This window comes from Dinoponera quadriceps, unplaced genomic scaffold (assembly GCF_001313825.1).
Source record: "Dinoponera quadriceps isolate SergipeBrazil2010 unplaced genomic scaffold, ASM131382v1 scaffold113, whole genome shotgun sequence".
Taxonomy (NCBI): Eukaryota; Metazoa; Arthropoda; class Insecta; order Hymenoptera; family Formicidae; genus Dinoponera; species Dinoponera quadriceps.
In genome coordinates, this window is record NW_014554899.1 from 874,647 (window position 1) to 889,933 (window position 15,287).

A 15,287-nucleotide genomic window follows, 5' to 3' on the forward strand; every position below is an offset into this window, starting at 1 on the left:
GTGCGCGCGGACGTGCTGGACGGGGGGGATCTTCGTGTTGAGGCGTCGTGGGATACGTCGCGAGACACCGTATACACAGGGTGGGCGTCAAGGACTCTCGGTGCGAGGCAGGATAGACGGCGGTCCGGAGCGGCTGCCATATCTGGACACCATGTAGACGTGCGACGCACGCTCGCAAGCCGAGCCGAGGCACGTAACTCGTGTGTGCGTGTGAACGTGTGTGCGTCTGTGTATATGTACGTGTTCACGTGCAACCCGTACGAGAGTGTCCCGGCACGACGAATGCACACCGACACACGTGCTCGTCCAGTCGTCGCGTCCGCTGTCTGCCACCGTGTCCATAAAGGCAGGTATGAACTAAGTAAACACGATTTCGCTACTGTTTGCTAAATGAATGATAAATCGACGAGCTCCTCTTTATCGGGAGACAGCGGAGGCTCTCGATAAAGTGTCGCCCGGCGATAACATTCAAGCCGGCCGGCGGAAAGGATGGAAAAGTGCGCCTTACAAGTGAAATTAATTGGAATGCTTAATCCTGATGCTACAACTCTATATATCTCTCAGACATACACGTATAGTTTTCTCTATTTTCTTCCTCCCTCCAGCGATTATGGTCTGCCCATAGTATATTAATTTTAAAGATAGAATTGATGTAGAAACTTTTAATATTATAATAATATTATAATATCTTATTCCATGGCGATAATTATTCTCTTTTTCTATGTTATTCAATTGTGTGTATGTATTGTACGACTCCATAAAATATATGATATATATATATATATATATATATATACACACACACATATGTAATATATATATATGTAATATAGATGTAATATATGTGTAATATATATGTGATATGTAAGTAATATAAATGTAATATATATGTAATAGATAAGTAATAAAAATGTAATATATATGTAATATAAGTGTAATATATATATGATATATATATGTAATATATGTAATATATATTTAAAAAATCCAAATCATGCATTAAAATTATGTAAAAAATAAACAAAAAGCATAATGATTATATCTTATAGTAAGTGAATCAATAACTTTTAAATCAATTTTTTGATAATATACGTCTAATAGACGTATGATGTTTCTTAATCACTAAAAATGAAGGTTGTAGCTCCAGAGTTAAAGAAAAGAATAACGTGATCACATATCATTTTTTCGAGTATATGCTCATGAATCCTCGGGAAAAGATATATCGAGGAACGCGTATCGAGGTCTTTTGCGCGCATTCATTTATCGACGTGAAGTAAACATGTACGTGCGTCTCTCCTCGATTAATTTTCATTAGTCCAATCGAGCGATAATTTACTATCGTTTGTTGCGTAGCGAGCTCTGCACTAAGGGTCGCGCTCTTTCGCGAAACGATACCATTGCGTAAGGGCACGACTTAATTGTGCACGCTAATGACCCACGTGCCGCTATAAGGATATTTGCCGGCTATTGAGCAGCACGCGTGCCCTGATTGGCCATCTATAGCTTAGTCTGTGTACACGTCTTAAAGGAGTTCACCTCTCGGTCCAGCGCGTGCTGATGTAAGCGACCGTTTTGCGGCGTTACGCCGATCAATCGTCCGGCGGCTTTTCAGCGTCCGGATGTGAACTGGTTTTGCAGGGACGTATTTACGTTAATGGGGCACCCGTGTGCCAAATCTGTAACGCGAAACGGCACGAATAAGGCCGGGAGAATGCCATTAAACGACAACGGAAAAGAATGGAGGGCAGACGTGTCTCTTTCCTGTCGAGAGGCTCTCGCGCGCGTGTTCCTTTTCTCTCTCTATTCCTTTTCTCTTTTGCGCAACACATAAATTTATAAGCGACCTCTTTCAACGCTTAGCTTCTCCCATGCCGCCGGCCGGCGTTTCGAGATTAAGTGATCGCCATAATGGTTATTAAAACCGGGTAATTATTATCCTCCAGCCAGTTAAATGACGCTGCAAACTCTATAACGTTAAGTAATACCCTCGCTAATGTATTCCTCGTCATCGATTGCGACGAGCGGCACCCGAGTGTTGTTGTCGTCGTCGTCATCGTCGCTGTCGTCGTCCGAGATCATTGATCGATAACCAGTCGTTCGCGTGGGTCATGTTCATCGAAAGTGACAACATCAATCACCGATTAAGTTACTCGCTCGCTTTCTCCTGGCCGGCTAATAAAAAGAGCACTTTTCTCCCCCTTCACCCCGGCGCCTCGTTCGCGCGTACGAAATCAACGGAATCCGGCACGGTAGGCCCGCAGCTCGGTTGTAAAAAAAAACCTGGCATAATCGACGTAATCGTAAGAAAGCGATCAATGCCTGGATAATTTCAGGTGGAGTGTCTACCTAGCCCGCCGGCCGGCTCGCCTTTCATTTCGCGCGGCCCACGTTACGCGTACGATAATGTGCCGCGCGCACTTCGGCGGGAAAAGAGCGAAGGATTCGAGAGTTTCGACAGGTGCATGGGCGAAAGAAATCAATCCCCCGATTCGGGGGGGACGACCGACCGAGCGTCACGAAATCGCGTGCTTATGTATCCTTAAGTCCCACCGTAAGCGTCACCGTCGCGAAAACGCACGATTGTTGCTGGGCGCCGGCGAAACCTGGGAATCGGGCGCTCCGGAATGCAGAAGGTCTGTCCCGATACTAGGGCTGCACTGGAACCTCGTTCTTTCCACCTCGAACGAAAGCTAAATTACTAACGCTTGTCTCGCTCGAACGGTAAAAAGTGCCACCTAGTTCAAGAACGGAAAACAGACGTAGAGTCGCTCGGCGAGGAAGGTTCGTTACGTTTCCGCGAGCCTTGGTCTCCGTCGACACGCGGAAGCGGAGGGGTCGACGCAGCGTCGCGGTGAGACTCGACGGCCGTCGATTTAAAAGTCAACGACGCCCGACGGAGGCCACAGCGCGACGCGAATTCCTCCCGTCTTTCGTCCTCGTTACGCGCGTTCGCGAGGTGTCTCTTGACACTGGCGCAGAGAAGGTCGCTCGTCCTCTTGCCCCGGGTTGCTCGCCCCTCCCCCCGTCAATCATCGTGACGAAACGTAAGAAACGTCGCGGGCCATCATCGCGCGCGCGCGGGGAGAGAGAGAGAAATGCGCCGATGACGCGCTTCTTTGTCCGGTCATTCCCTCCCGTCCACGGAAAAAGATGCAGTCGCCCCGCAGAAAAGTACGCGGTCATGGGATTCCTCCGAGCGCCCCCCTCCCGCTGAGCAGCGTATATCCCCGAGCTACGTGTGTCTACCACAATCCGCTCTCAAGGTAGCGCGCGGTGGGGTGTACGTGTGTATACGACGTCTCGGAGGAGGTTGAATTCTAGCCGTGGCGAGCCCTCGTAATCTTTAGCCCTCGAGGTCAGCACGAGCTCGTCCGTACGAGCGGAGATCCTCCCGCAGATAGAGAGAAGCTCCGGCTGAGAAACCCGTGTTGCTACGTACCGAGGTACACGATGCCAGCTCGTATTGGTAGGTGGGTACCTACCGGCCGGAATCTTCTTCGGGGGCCCCCTGCATATTATGCGGCCCCGAAGTCGTGCCCCGGCTAAGACAAAGGGCTCGCTGCGGATGCCACGTTGAGATAGCGGCCGGTAACGACGACGGCGGCTGCGCGAGAGAGCTGAGAGAGGGAGAGAGCGTGGCTCCATTTCTTTCCGTCTTTTTTCTTTTTATTAGGAGGCCCGAGCGAAGTTAGCGATCAAATTTATTCGTTCGCTCGGCCGCGGAGGAAGCGTCCGTCGATTACTTATTCGACCGCTTCGTAGAAGAAACGTTTTAGGTCGCGCAGCGTGGGACGGAAAATCATTTCTAAACGCGAAAGGATAGATAGAGAGAGAGAGAGTGTGTGTGTATTTTGTTCTCCAGAGATAGGGTGACTAACTGTTCTGATTTTCCCGGGACATCCTAATTTTCGGCTCTCGTTAGAGACGTCCGGACAGGACCCTAAACGGGACGTCGTTTGTCCCAATTTGTCAGTTAACGAAAAATAAATGATACAAAATATAATAACAAATTGCATTAAAATTCTCAGTAATCCCCTCTTAAACTGCGAGCGCTGCTAATCAATGTCAGATGAAAAGTCTTTGTCGTGTACGAATAGCATTTGAAGGTGTCCGGTGCCAACGCTCCCTGGATTGCTTTAATTTCTGCTTAATTTAACAAATCCTACTTCCTTTTATTGGAATTATTTAAATTTCTCAATATATAATTACATATTTTACATTCCGTCGATTATTCTTTAACTTTACTTCAAAAACCTGATAAGTCTATTTTTATATATAAACTAACGACTGTTTATATTAAAACATAATAGGAAACTATGTCCAGCCGATTGTTTGATCTAGACACGATATGAATAAACATTTTACTCATTTATCTACGTTTATCGAATTCATCGATTTCTTTACTAAAACTCCCAAATTCATTAATGTCGACATCCCCTGAGCAAGAAATTGGCCGTCCAACCCCGAGGATACCACGAGAGGAATTCGCCCTGCCCCCTCGACGCGCGGGAGCCTTCGTTTCTCACCGAGTCCGGTGGAAAGCTTATTATGTAATTTCGCGGGATCTTTTACTTACCGTACGATCGGCCGGGCGATCGTCGGACAATCAACCTTTCCACCAATCAGGAACTTCGCGCGTACCGCGCGCCGCGCTGTCGACGCATCGCCGCGAACAGCTGATGCGTATCTGCGACGCGAAATAGCGCCGGCGACGTCAATAATTTACGAAATTCGCGATCTCGCGATAGCAGCGAGAGGCAGAAAAACGTCGCGAGACGCTTGCGTGACGCAATCGCGGATCTGTGATCTTCGTGCGACCTCGCGCGCTCCCGAGAGAATCCGCGTCTCTCTAGAGTCCTTCCAGGATCTCTCGCGTCCTGAGCCGTCGCGCGTCAGGCGCAGCGCGCGCCGTAGCTCGGCTGTACGGTGACTTTAGCATCGGTTTAACCTCATTCCTGGTGGTGACGTCAGTTCTCGCGCCTTTCCCTCGGCTCTCTGGACCTTCCAGCATCTCCCGAGACGGAATGAGAGAAAGAGAGAGAGAGAGAGAGAGAGAGAGAGAAGGGAGATGTACAGGCAACGAGCGCCTATCGACTATTATAGACGGACGACGATCATGCACGCCGGTCGTTACACCGCGAACCGCGACATCGTCGAAAATAACGGGGCAATCACGATCGTCGGCGACGGTAACGACGCGTCCCCAGCGTCGGACATGTCACTCGCTATCGTTTGTCCTAACGACGGGACCGATGTGCTATTACGCGGCTGCAAATTGCGCCCGATCTCAGTAATCATCTACACGACGCGAAAAGCATATATAGCCGTGTTAATGATCGCGCGCCGTATCGGCGCGATGCGCCGATTCGCGATGAGGAGACACGCGCGCGGCGCTCGTAGCCCTCGGGGCGCCGCTCGTATTACGCAATCTCGCGCGAGTTCGATCGCGGGGAATTCTCGCGCCTTGTTTAACGCGAGGCAAAATGACCGTCGTAATTAACGAAATAGCCGCTATTGTCGAGAAACACGGCAGACAGCGGCGGTAATCGCGAACCTTTCACTTCGATTGTCGCTGTTCGTCGTTTCTCCCTCTCTCTCTCTCTCTCTCTCTTTATCTATCTGTCTTTCTTTCTCCATCTCCGAGGGTAATTCGCGGACAAACACAATCGTCGGAGCAAATTACTACGATCATTACGAGTACGTGCGAGTGAAACCGCACGTCGCATTTTCTCGCGGATATCGAGTAAATACGCGGCTGAAAATAGGCGCGAGCGTTTCCATTTCGTATCCTTCGGCGGAGGAGCAACGCGTTCCGTTCCGTATAACAGCCGCATACTGGATGCGCGCCGAGATTGCAATTACCATCGAACGCCATCGTCCTGGCCACTTTTACTCGGAGCGAAGCGGTTATGAATCACTCGCGCGTTCTCTCCTCGCTTTGTTGCCGGGCTGCGGTGTATCGCGGCTGAATAGTCAAACGTCTACACGATTTCTATGTTGCAAGCCCGGGATGAGCCATCTATTATAAGCAGATGATTATCGATATTGGCTAACGTCGCCTTTCACAAGCCCGGCATTCTTCGCGATCTCGCGCGTTTTCCCGCCTTCCGCAAAAGCGAGCGCTTTGTGCGACGTGACGCGCGCGACACTTAATAAGCGATCCGGGCCGAAAAAGCGGCTGCGACTAATCGCGTGATTAGCGACATCCGCGGACAGATTCGTGCTTCTCGCTCGAGAACGGCCGGGAGATTACGCCCCGGTGTGTTTTTACTTCGTAATTGTATATTATTCCTGCGGTATGCAGCGCGTTGCGGTGTGCACCCGTGTATTTAAGTGCAAAATCGCGCCCGTTAGGGACGAAGAATCCCGTTTTTACCGGCGGAATAAAATATCCGTGGCGTCGCGTGTTAAAATCCCGCAGATTTTGTCGTCGGGAAGTTTGAAAATGTGTCGTGCAAAAAATATATCTGTATATCTGTAAATAAAATTATTATCGCGTAGAAACGAATAATACGGATAAGCGTCTGAAAAGTCATCAGCGGCCGCCGAAGATGCGGCTGATGACGTGTAATAAAATCAAAACTCGGCGCTTCTCCCACGGGCGGGAATTTTTTCACTGATTCGCCGAGCGTGCGCGCGTGAACACGGTGTTCGTGTGTGACCGCCTGCGCATTCGTGTATTCTTCTCTCCGAGCTACATCGAAGCAGGTGGGGTAGTCGAGAGAGAGAGAGAAACACGAGTCCGGCGTCAATACCCCCTAACTAAGATGGGTTATAAGGGTCTCCGCGGGCCGTTAAAGAGCTCCTCATGAGGAAGAATTCACGCTCGACCGCGCGCAAGGCCATTCAGAGATGCTTCGAAAGCCACGCTCTCGACTTTTCCTAAAATGCAACGGGGAATAACTCGGGGAAACTACCGGAATCCGAGTGCGATATTTTCTGGAAAGTTACGACCGTGGAAACCGACCTCGCCCTTCGAACCGGGAGAGGTACAATGGGACGATTGATTATTCCCGTATCATCGGACTTGCCCGAGTCGAAATGTTGCTCCTATATTAAACCTTTAATTCTACAACACAGTAGGAGATAAGATAGCAAAATATGTAATCTCAATTTTAATTTCAATAATATAATATAACCCTTACTTTGAACCCGATGACGTCTTAAATTTCCGTTTTCGCTGTTTTAGCATCAAAGTAAGTGTATCTTTTAACACCATAATATTAAAATCCAATCTATAGAATTAAAGATTCAAGAGAGAAGTTAAAAAGTGTCAATATCACGAAAGTAGATTTTTATTAGTCCGCAAACCGTCCAAGTAGGCGCAAACTATCCTTACGAGATTATAATCTCGAAAGCTTTAATTATTCAGGTCACGTAAATAAAATTCATTCGATTAAATTTCCCTCGTGTGAAGATAATCGTCCAATTTATCGGGGAATTATCATTGAGATTAACTCTCCAATTCTTCCGCGCGCCACGGAGGTCGATACTCGGGCGCGTCGGGACTTTCACAGTTCACGCTGGCAAAATCGCGCGTTACACGCGTTAATGAGGCGACAAGCGCGCTTTTCTTCATCGATTCGATTCGAGTCCTTAAATCGATCGGCGCATAAAACCGTCGCGAAATTTATATCGCGCCGCCCGGAGGCACTTCGCCACTCATTACGGGCTGCGTCACGTGTCGTTCGGAGATAAATCGCGATATTTAAACTGGATTGCCCGGCGTCCGCGCGGTAGTATTTCGTGTTCACGGTTGACATTTGTTCGGGATTGGTGGTGACAAATTGTGTGCGAGGTCGGGTGGGATGGAAGTCGGTCCCGGCGTTGCGCAAGACACACTCTATTTATTCGCGCGCGAATTGTTCTCGTACGAAAAGTCAGCGGCGCGCCCGTTGCGCGCCGATAGTCATCATCTTCCAATTGCGGCGAAGCGATAAATAGAAACGAGAAGAGGGCATCGGGGAAGAGCGCACGGAGATCTTACATAAGTTATTTATGCACCTGCGTCATTGATCCCATCGACGAGCTCGACGTGGCGTTAAGAAACCGTCGGGCGTCGCGGGCAACGAGCGATGAGTGTAATGTTGTAATTACTCCGATTGCGATCACGTAGCGTCATGTCCTCCGCTCTCACGAAATGAGCATCGTGGTTGTGCACGGTTCAGCTAACATACGCTCGGCGTCGTGTATCCCGTACCATTCCTTAGATGGGGAGTAAGGGCTTTCGCACGTAGACTTACGCTGAAGAATCAATCAAGAGATTGTTTTGTGTACTCTAGAAGAAGATGGGAGCGACGGTGTAACTAGGATTCCAATCCGTCGAATTCTACTTATGTTTTATGTTTACGATTGCGTCAATTCGTGGGCGAAAGTCCTTAGACCCACACGGAAGAAAAGAATTAGCTCCCACAGTTAAAAGTTAGTTAACTCAATCTCAGTTGTATTATATTCGCTACTCTTCTCGGTTTGTCTACGGTCGAACGGCGCGATAGATCGAGGACATTCCGTGTAAACGGACAGAAGGAGAGAATTCAAGAGACCGTGTTCGGGACCTGATAAACGGTACAATCGGACCGCCGGTGTTAATGTCAGCGGCGCGGTAGTTATCGTTAATCTCGGTATTCCGCCTGAAAAGGAGATCGCGTCCCAATGAACTCGCGTGTGCTTTTCGGTTTCATTTTAATGACATTGATGGTATTCCAATGGCATTCACGGCGCCCTTCTCATACTTCCAAAATAGGCAAACTGGCGCTCACGGCACACAGGAATTAATGCCACTCTCTGTTTTAAAGTAGGCGCGTCTCTAGGAAAGAACCGGAATACATTTTTCGAGGCGAGTCGCGCGCGGGAACGTCGACCGAGTTCCGTGCGGCTGAATCGTCTTATCCATATTTACGCATAACCATAAAACAACATCCCAAACGTGGCGTGTAACGTTCCCGATGCGGCGATCTAGGAGACGTCATTGTTATAATAAACGTTCGCGTGCCGAGCGCGATCGCGACGTGGAAATCGATCGGCTGCATAGGCGCGCTTTCCCTTCGCGTTGCGTTCGAGCGCTTACCGTATCAACCAATCGACAAACCGGCAATGTCAACACGATTTTAAATAATCCCAAAGCTTGTTTGAGAACACATTCGTAAAACGATTGGCTGCGAAGAACTTGAAAAGAAAAGAAAAAATAACAATGATGCGCGTCAAATGTGATTACCAAAACCAGTTGGTGTATCTCACTTGACACAATCGTGATTTGCTTTTATATATTTTTTCTGCTCATAATTGATGTTTATGTTCCTGCTTACACACTCCCGCTTGTCTTATCGATTGAAAAATTGACAGATCAGCTGAGCTGTCAGCGCTTCGATTGCCGCTGCTGAAATTAACGCGGCGACTTGGCTCTTCGTTTCGATCACCCGGCCGGAAAAGAAGAGGAAATTTCTCTCTTTCGAGAGACAGAGCGAGAGAGGAAGGAAACAGGTCGACGAAAAGACTCGGAAGAGGCACCTAATGGTCCGCTAGCAGATGTCACATGCTCGGCGGTCGATGTTTTCCAGACGGGCGACCGCCGCCAACGCAAGCTTCTTACCCCGGCGTTCAAGTCTCCAGCGATACTAACGATCCTGCGAATGTTAGGCCGCGGAGGTCCCGCGGCAGGGACCCTGAGGAAGAAATTCCAGACTCGTACGTTCCTCGTGCTCGCAGGCCCCGCGTGAACTTTCATTTTCAAAAGTGACGGAAAGAGAGACGGAGAGATAAGCAGAGAGAGAGCGCGAGGAAGTTAAAGGGAAAAACATCTCCCAGCGACGTATCTACCACAGATAAACCTGAGCGTACGTTAAAAAGTCTCGTTGAAATCGTGGTCGAAAAGGAATTTTCGGCTGGTCACCGCATTATCGAGACCGTAGGTGTGTGTATATACGTTTACGCGGAGTTGCGATCCACCGATCGAAGGGCACCCGAAAGGCATTTTCCGTTCTCACGAAAATCGGTCAGAAGTTACACCCAAACCGGCTATTGTTACATTGGGCAACGATTTAGTAGTTTAAATACGTACCACCATAGAGACTCTGATTCGTGAAACTGTTTACGTTCGATTGCGGATAACCGACCGAATTTATCGCGTTGCTCGCTCGTAACGCGTGAAAGCGACCGAATTGTACGACATTGTTTATTGCGAGAGAAAAGAACGTTCCCGAGGTGTCAACGCCCTGCGATTTTCGGCTCGAGCCCATCGCATCTCTATTCAATCACGATGTTTACACGGAGTGATTAATGATCAAGTCGCTCGGGTGCGCTCTTTAATCAGCGGTCACGATGACGAATATCTAAACAGGCGTTCAACTAAAGCAGAACTGGAAAGCACTAATGACGCCGTGTACGTAAGAAAAATCGAGGCATATCGATGTGTTGGAGCGTAAGCGGTCGCGGCTTGTTGTCCGCTCGACGTTTCTTCAGGAACTTTCGCCGGGCGAGCGAGCGAACGAACGGGCGAGCGAGCGAGTCACACGAGTGAGCGAACGAACTCGTCGGGGAAAATCGGGGGCGACTTTACGGTGCTCGCGGGAACGACGTACGACGGATGAATTCCCGCGGGGAGGACGGCCGACGTCTTCGCTTTGACGTTTCGTCTGTCGCGCCTTCGCGCCCGAGAAGCCGCGGAACGGGACACCGCGGCGTTCGGTGCACGGCAAGGATACGATTTTCCATGCTCGAATACCTTATCACTCGCAACTGAAGCGTATCGAATGCGCGTGGAAGCCAGAGAGCGTCACGGCAACGCGAACGTATCAGGACGTGTTACGGTCGCTGTCACGACCAAATCACGTTACGAAGGTAAACGCAGGTAAGCCCCCACGCTCTCTCGCAGTTGGCGCGCAAAGATGGCAGGTGATAGCGCGACGCGCGTTATTACGCTTTTTCACTCACCTCAGTTTAATATTCATGCGCGAGGCGTAATCCCGAGACGAGACGAATGATTGCGTGTCTTGACGGAAACTCCAACGTTCACTTTCGCGGCGAGTCCAGCGGACTTGGCCCGATTACCTGCGTTCACACTCGCGCGCACCGAGAGCAGCATCCGAATTATTCATCGTCGGCGCACCATTGTCCACCCCGATACTGTTCGGAGACGCACTGGTTCACAAGTGCCGTCGATTCTCAGCTTCTCGAATCCTCTCGCGTTCTGACATCGCTCGCGAGCGCCAGGCGTCTCGCTGCGTGCAAGCGGACTCCTCCCGGACGGCTGCCGAGGAGATGCTCGCTGATGAGGCCGCAGCCATGCACGAGGGATCGAATTCACGCGCGCTCGATAAGCTCGGAAGCTGCGCGCGTTATCACTGCCGTGTCGACTTTGCACTCCTTTCCGATATCGCTCGCACAACAACGCCCCGAGAGTTTCACCGAGCTCCGACACGAGTCTCTCTTCGCGGCTCCGAAGGGCGAAGCCGGGGGGGCGACGAACACACGCGTGCAACTCGCTCTAGTCCGCGAGAGAGCGAACCCTTCTCTCCAGCGGCGGTTTGGTCTCTCGCACCGTCCGAATGTCTGCGCCGATTTAGGACACTGTTCGAGCGAATCTCCAGCGAGCACACTCCGAGCGGTGGAAAGTCGGGGGATTCCTCGAGACGAAAAATTACGGGTCACTCATTCGATCTTCTCGGTGCACGGGGAGAAACAGAGAGAGAGAGAGAGAGTCGAGCGGAGTCACGAGAGAGCGAGAAAGAGAGAGAGAGAGAGAGAGTAAAAGGGGAAAGAAAAAAAAGGTGACGGTCGACGGACGCAGCACGGGGAGAGCACACGGTCTCGCGCGCGCGAGCGCGATCACGAGCATGCGAACGAGGAGTCGGCTTTCACGAGAATTCCTGCCGATCCTACGAGGCCTCCTCTTCGGTCCGCGCGTCTCACCTTGCGGAGAGCGAGTCTCCAGGTCGGCCATGCAATGAGGCACAGGTCCACGCTGGGCAGGACTCTCCCTTCGCCTCTCCGGCGTCTCGTCTTCTCTTTCCCTTCCCACCTTTTACTACTACCACCACCACCGTCGCCGTCACTACCACCACTACCGTCACCATTACCACCACCGTCGTCGTCGTCGTCGTCGTCGTCGCAGCGCGCGCGGCAGGGCACCTTCTCCATCGCCGCCGTCGGGTTTCCTTGGGCCCCTCGCCTCCTCCCCCCCCCCGTCTTTCCCCCCTTCTAGAACGCCGCGAAGCAGAAGACAGCTCCCAACCTTCCCGCCTACCTCCTCGCACACCTTCGCCTCCCGTCCAGCTTCCCACCATCCTCCTTCTCGCACCTCCTCCGCCGCCTCTCGGTCTTACCTCGTGGATCGCTCTCGGTTCCCCTACTTTGCTCTTCTAGCCAGGTACGACGCCAGGTCGTCAGGTATACACACGTACATGCGCGCACACTAGCCGCCGCCGCCACCGCTGTTGGCTCCTGACTTGCTCGTAGTAGGTGTAGGATACATTCGTGCCGATCCCCTCGGTGTCCCACACACACCTGAGGGGTTGCGTGCGATGCATCTGGACCGGGTAAAAAAACATGTGTTCTACGCGCGCGGAGAAGATACCGAGAGACGGCCGCGGGGATGGTAAGGTCTCGGGGGTGCAGATGCTGTTCGAAGGCGGAGGAAGTGTTCAATTTGGTGATGGGCAGTTGCGAGTGTGCTGCGAGTAATATTAAATTAATCGGGCCTCGTGAGATGAGAGACGATCCTCGACCTCTTTCCGATTTTCTGCGCACCGTGGGATGTATTTCGACGGGGGAGAAGAGCGAGAGGGGACGGGGGAAAATTTTTACGATCTCCGAGGGATCCCCCCCCCACACTTTTGCGCGCGAGGAAAGCGCATCGTAATCTCGTCGAAATTTTATCTTTAGCGTGACCGTACACGCAGTTTGAGTCGATAGTCAAATAAGGCCGTAGATATTTCCCTCAGTTCGCTATCGCAACTGAGGTCAGATAAAAATTGTAAGATATCTCTTAAGAAATGCGGCCGGTTCTCCTATTTCGCTTCCCTAGCCAGATACGATCGCCGTATGTCTTATCTTTCTTCTGCTGCGTTTGTTTTTCTACCCTATTGTTACGCGTATAAAGAAAATGATGGAAAAATCAAGTTTCCCGGAGAATCCGAAGAATTTCTTTGGTTCCTGGAGACCCTTCGGGTGTCCATACATTATATACATTACGTGGCGAAGAAGTCTCGTATTCACGCAACAATACTCATTAACCGTCTATTGCGTAAGCACTTCTGGAGGAAAGTAGTAAGAGGCCTGCCGCCTCTTGACTGCCTATGATTGCTTTCTATTCGCGGAAGCACAGGCGGGCTAGGTATAAAGGGAACGCGTCTAATCTACTTGTGAAAAATCGACACAATGCGGAGTTAATTGCTGTCGCTTTCACGCAATACCGAAGCATTCGCGGCAACAATTAGGGTAAGAAAAACTTACGAGCCATGAAACATACGGTATATTGCGGTAATAGCGTGTCTAATCGAGCCGAGCTGGATTGGTAAGAATCTGGAATCGCGTTACGTAAAAGCCACGTTAGACAGGCGTGAAAATAAGTAGTGTTCGGCTTCCAAGAAGTATCCACTCGAGGAGTCACTTCGAGGAAGGAACAATTCTCGTTGTTGCATTTGAAAAATCAGCGCGAAGCGACCGGCGACCGTTTGCCCTTTGCTCGATGTGCACGCTTGTTTTATCGTAAATATCATTCTCGCCGAGAGAGAGAGAGAGAGAAAGATACTCTGCGAAACGGCGAACGTAAGACGCGCTTATAGAATCTTTTCCGAGTTGCTGCTTTGCAAATCAGTAGGAGAAACGCCGGCAGTTATGTTCAACATATCGCCTATTAAGGATATCTCAAGTATAAACGTTCGTTTGCTTCTCATTATCATGAGTTACTATAAAAAAAAAAAGAAAAAAAAAAACAACGCAGACGCGGTGTACCAGAATGCAAATAACGCGAGAACGACATGTTTAGCGTAATCAAACGATCTTAACCATCCGACCCCTGCCCTCCCACAGTGCTGTATCTTTCAAAAGATATCTACATTTCTTTGTGGAGGTGTGCGCGCGCGGCACTTTCTTGAAGATGCCCCTTTTGTAAGTGTCCAACGATGCGTGTCGGGATCATAATCGCGGGACTTGAACTCGAGTGAGCACGACCTGGCACAACCTGGCCGTGACAGAGACGCGTATTCTCATACATCTCGATTCGGTCCACGGCGGGGACACTGTTTTTCAGCAGGTGCCGTGCTCCTTCGATAGCTTTGTAACGCAGGTCGATCCTTGAGCAGTCCTGAGCAGTCATCTCGATTCTCACCCTCAGCGCCTGACGCACCCCGTGTCGACGGGGTTTCGACCACCATTGTTCCCGTTAAGTGCCTCGACTATCTTCGCAATATTGTTTAGCGTCGACCGACCGCATCTTGGCGGAAAACGCCCCTTGCGGCCAGCCGCAGCTACGCTAATATAAGCAATCGTGCTGGGAATAATAGTTATAAATTTCGGGGCTGGCGCAGCCCCATCTCACCCTCCCGGAGAAACCGAAATTTTAAATATCTCTCGAATCTTGGGCGACTCCCCACTGCGGAGATCTTTTTCTTCTTTCGGCGAAGCCCACGACTAGGCTGCTATAAACGTTCCCTTTTCTCGATTCCACTTGTCATAAAATACGCGCGCGTATATATGCGTGTATGCGTATGTATGTATATGTGTAAAATGAGAATTACCTCCTGCATGAACTTTTCAAATTTTCTCATTTCGTAGAAAACAGATGAACGCGTACGTTTGATTGCGTCTAAAAATACCGGACGGATTTAAAACTCACGACATTTCGCGCGTTTTCTATGAAAATTTATCGTAGAATGCCACGATAAAGATAGTATAAGGGCCGACGGTACGCGTGAGGCATCAACAGGTGGTTCTGCGCGCGTGGACCTAAATTTAGCCGCGATACTACTTGCTTTCCTCTTTTACACATCTCCTCGCCATCACCCGTTTCGTCTCGTTCCCCGTTCTCTCCCGTGATCACGCATATCCTTTCGTTTATACCTCACGGTCTCTCGCTTCCACGCGAGCCTTTCTTACGGCGGGGCCTCTTTCGAGGAATTACTTCGCTCGCTGTTTAACGACGTCGCGGGATTTCTGTTGAAGCTCTACCTGGCTGATTAAACACAAGCGAGCCGTACTCGCGTTCCTCCGCGCGTCGTCGAGATCGCGCGTGATGTAACGCGAAGGAAGCGGAATCGAGAGGAACGAAACATCTTCCCCCCCCCCCCCCC

The 15,287-nt window shown here is 50.3% G+C and overlaps 1 protein-coding gene across 4 annotated transcripts in view; it reads right to left on the reverse strand.

Moving 5' to 3' along the window:
* The window catches only part of LOC106742590 (epidermal growth factor receptor), a 144,368-nt gene that overhangs the window by 49,316 nt on the left and 79,765 nt on the right, over positions 1 to 15,287 (reverse strand). Inside the window, exon 1 of one of the 4 annotated variants that reach the window (XM_014615705.1) lies at positions 10,930 to 11,666. The exons of the other annotated variants lie outside the window; for them this stretch is intronic. The gene's annotated coding sequence lies outside the window, so the exon portion shown is untranslated. Of the gene's footprint in view, positions 1 to 10,929; positions 11,667 to 15,287 lie in introns of those variants that run through there. 4 annotated transcript variants of the gene reach the window in all.